Genomic DNA, 4778 nt, shown 5'->3' with positions numbered 1-4778 from the left:
ATTTTTTTCCCCAGAGGTATAGGACTTTGTTACTTACAACACATTATCAGGGAGAAGACTTTTTCCTCTACCCTTCTAGGTTTCTTCTGACTGGTGTAAGAATTAAATTGACATGAGAGGTTGTTAGGCATATTTCAATGATTGCCTTCCCCATTGATAAGAATTTCTAGAAATTTGGTCATCCTCTTTTTCCTGGTACAGTAAGGGAGACACCCTGACAAATAGAGATTTCCCTTATAAATGTAAATATGTCTTACAAAAAGGTAACTCCTACTTGGTTTCTAGAGGGTTTCCCCTCACCATGTCTGCTGTTTGTTAGTAAATAACCAGCTAAAAATAATTAATATGCCAAAAGGACATATTTTGGGGTGGCAAATTCTGTTTCCCTACAGCATCAACAGATGCCTCATTCCCTTGCCCCCGTGTTCTTCGGGTGATTCAGAGGGCACTGATGGATTCCTGCACAGACATTCGTGTTACTAGAATCCAGGCAGCTGAAGCAGAATTACCTTTTAATCTCCTAACTTCCCTGCTGGCCAGGCTGCCACTCAGAAGGTGTATCTATTAGGCTTACTTGAGGTTACTGGTAGGAGAAACAGACACATTCTGCTCAGGAATGGCCAGGGAAGAATCCTGAATTTTCAAAATACTTTTACACACTTCTCCTCCCCTTTCCTCTAATTATTACCAAAGAGGAAGACAAGAGGAGATCAATCCACTCTGGTGTTAAAAAAAAAAAAAAAAAAAGGAAACAGTAGGCCCAAAATGGAGTCACTTGTGCTAAGCCCCACATCAGCAAACTAAAATTTAATACCTAACCTAATTGCAGTTTCAGCTTCTCCTGGAGGTAGAATTTTAAAATAACCAGTCTGGAATTTTCTCATCAACCCTACTTAGGTAATCTGCATGATAAACCCTGTCCTTCCCCCAAAGGAAGTTGATCCTGCTTCAAATAATCCTTTCTCTTGTTTATGACTTCCTTGTCCTACTCTATTCTTCCTATGAAACCTTCCATTTTGTATAGCTTCTCAGAGTGACTTTCTACTTGGTAGATAGGATGCTACCCCCTTCATGAATCTGTTAATAAATCCAATTAGATCTTTAAATTTACTCAGTTAATTTCTTTTAAAAACAGATTTGGTGGCTGTGGGGGGATATGAAGTGAACTTCTGACTACATTTGGGGACAATGAGAAACTCAGGTATGGTGTCCTGCAAACTTTGAGTTCACTGTCTTTCTCAGTCTCTGAGGGCTGTGGGTATGTACCTCTTGGTTCTGAGCTCCACTCTCTTTGTGTTGAACTCCTGATCTAATTGTCTTTCCTTTATATGGAAGCTCAGCTTGAGCTGGTAGATGATTCTGCCTGGAACCCAACTGAGCTGGCAGATGGTTCTGCCTGAAGCCAAGCCCCTAGCCTTTCAGACTCCAATTCCCAAGTTTTTGAGTGGAAAACCAGATTTCACGTTAGGAAATGTTGGTGGTTTAATCTGCAGTTTCCCATTTATTTGGAATCTTTCCCCAGATTCCACTTTGGGAACTGTTGGTAGCAGCTGGAGTTCTCCATTTGTTTGGAATCAGTCTGCAGTCCCCATTCTTTGGGTTCCGCTGATTCAATCCTTTCCCCAGTCCCTAGTTTATTGGTTACTGACAATATTAAGGTATACATGTTTATCTTGTTTTTTGTAGATTACAGCTAATTCCTCTGGGGAACCTAGGAATTCAAAAAGACACAAATTGGTGGGCACAGATAGAGCATCTAAAAGCTGTTAGAGTAATAGCCACCTAACTCAAAGGCTCCCATGTAAGGATAAGTTGGTCACAGATGGCTTAGTTTGACACAAGATCACTTGCCAATCTCAAGAAAATTTCTATGCAGTGAGGTACACTGTAAGCATATGATCTCCAACCCAGTGGCATATCCTCTTTAAATATTAATTTTGATATGAGAGACCCAAAGGCTTAGTCACAAAATAAATAATAATAAAATGATATCCTTAAAGCCCAGACAGTTAAGCACACCACTTTCTGGGACACCTGCTTAAGAACTGTGGTCCCCAAAGCTATAAATATCTACAAAATGGCCAAAATCCTACTAAATATAACCTAGAATTTTGTGTCCTGAGAAATTACAATGGCCATTATGAGAAGCATTCCAATTAGATAAGATCATTTAAGAAGTGCACTTGAAAGCAAGGGCGCCCAAATCAAATAGAATGAGATACTTATTTCAACTGGCATGCAGAAGACTCCGAAAGACTTCAAAATTCCAAAATAGCTTCAGTTAAAAGATTTGTTGCAAAGGGCTAATGAAAAATTAAAGATATAAAAGATACTAAAATAAAAGACTGTAGGATTGATGGGACTCCTACTGCTCCTCTCTGTCCTTTGAATACTCCTAGTAATTCTGTCTCTTCAGACTGGAAAGGCAATTCAATCAAACAGTTATTATTACTGCCAGAAATGTTCACCGTCCCAACTGAAATCTGACAAGATATTTGAAAGTATTTAAGTGTATGATCCAAAATTCAGCCAAACTGGAAGCTGATATTCAGAGCCTGATTGGATTCCTTCCTTGATTTCTTCCTTCCTTCCTTCCTTGATTTCTTCCTTCCTTCCTTCCTTGATTCCTTCCTTCCTTCCTTTCTTTCTTTCTTTCACCTTCTCCTTCAACCTAAGGCACCTAGAGAGAAAGAAAAACATTCCAACATAGGTGGATGGGCATTGTCATTCCTTTGATTTCATTTAAGTGGTAACCTAATTCTTTTAGCAATTAAAAACAGCTGCCTCATTTTACAAATATAGACTTTATAGGACCAGAGGTGGGGCTCCAGAAACAATTCAAAGTCCACCCATCCTTTTTTTTTATACCAATTCTCAAATCTACCCTATTTATCTCAAAAGGCTTGTCCATGTGCCTTTGAGATGTAAATGTTCTACCTGATCTTCTCTGGGAACTCTTAACTACTTCATCTCTTTGAAATGCAAATGCAGGGGAGGTAATTCCTATCAAATGGGGGAAAGGTCATCTGAAATTGAGGTGAATGAAAATCTTGAGTGTCCTCAGTCATGCAAGCAGCTAACCTTAACTGGTTTCAGCTACCAGAAAAACAACTTAGGTCAAACTCCTTTTATAAATAGTGAGTTTTGTATTATTTTACTTGATTCATGGCAGCAATTTTAAAAGAGAAGCTGTAAGTTCTCTGTTTGCAAATGTCTGCGTGTGTGTGCGCGCGCGCGTGTGCGTGTGCGTGTGTGTGTGTATGCTGTAGATATGTGGTGTTTTTCTACCTCTGGATGGTAATGCCAAAATTATTTTTTAAAAGAGCTCTGTTTAATTGGCCTAAAGAAAATTAAGCATTTGTATGAATTACATACTCATAAAATTCTTAAAAATATAATAAAAACTAACCCAAATGCTTTTCAGGTTTATGTAATCTGAGGTAATAAAAAGTAGTTTAAGTTTATTGGTTTAATTAAAATAGATACGACTTCAGAGTTATCAACATTAAAAATAATGCAGACATACAACTTTTATTCTAACTGGGCTTACTAAGGGTCAAATACGTTCATGTTATTTCCAACAAAATGTGCCAGCAAGAAAAATAGCTTGGGATGATGGCTGACTCTGTCTAATGTCTTACGAAGTCTTGTCGGTAGTCTACACATAACTGATAAGAACAAGTAGCTAGATGGAAGAAGGATAAGAAGCTTTTAGGTGAACTTTTAAAATAGTTTCCCCAAATCTTTTTGGTAACCTGCAAACCTTAAAATGTTGCTAAGTTAAATTTGTTAAATACCCAGATCATTTCCAAATAAGACAAAATACTGAAACATTAATTCTTAACACAGGTTTACCTACTTTTGGCTTCTTTTTACAGAGAAACTAAAAGATACTTGAGTTTACTAGTAAACATACTTTGTTCCACACTGAAAAATTATACTATTTAAAAGGGTATATGTTTCTAGAAATGATAAAATGTATTTATAAATTTGCCAAGCCATAGTATGTGAAAGTAAAAGATAGTTAACAATTGTTTACTTCTTTATTTTCACTAAAAATGAAGGTTTTTAAGGATTAAAATTTTCAGTATATAATTAAACTACTAGAAATAATAATGGAAACATCTCCATTTGCAAGGAAAGTAGGATGTGTGTTTTCAGTAAAATAAAGTATGAGGAATGGAAATACATTTTTGTTGAGGGAAACAAAGTAATTTTGTTCTAAAATGAGGCTGGTTATCATAACAGGAAAGAGGGAAGACATAAGATAAAATCTGAATATAAAAAAGAAAGTCATAGATGGTTTGCAGAAAAGGAATTTTCGGAAAAAAATTTTAATGTGTTGGCAAGCTGGTTAAAATTAGTTTAATTGGGTTAAATGAATTCTAATATCAAAAGTATGTCAGTGCAAAATTAGAATTTGGTCTCCTCTCTGTTAAAAGGACAAAAAATTTTTGAACTATTGGTCTGTTCTTGATAAGAGATTGTAAAAGGTTTTTATGATTTGTTTTGTTTTGTTTTTTTACCTTTTAAGTAATCTGGTTAGAAAGCAAAATTTTGTGTTTTATCAAAATAATTTCTTGGGCTTCATGTTGTCTTACTTAGGTCTTTGATTACTTAAGAAAACTGAATCTTCTCTTAAAAGAACTAAGTTTTGCTCACAACTATGTAACCTTCAGTATTTGCCTTTAAAATCTTTACCAACTTGGTTAAATAGATAACTAAGTATTATTTCATAATCTGTGGTCCTATTTAGTCAAGTGTCCAAACCTTTTGAT

This window comes from Vicugna pacos, chromosome X (assembly GCF_048564905.1).
Source record: "Vicugna pacos chromosome X, VicPac4, whole genome shotgun sequence".
Classification (NCBI taxonomy): domain Eukaryota; kingdom Metazoa; phylum Chordata; class Mammalia; order Artiodactyla; family Camelidae; genus Vicugna; species Vicugna pacos.
This window is presented reverse-complemented; position numbering follows the sequence as displayed.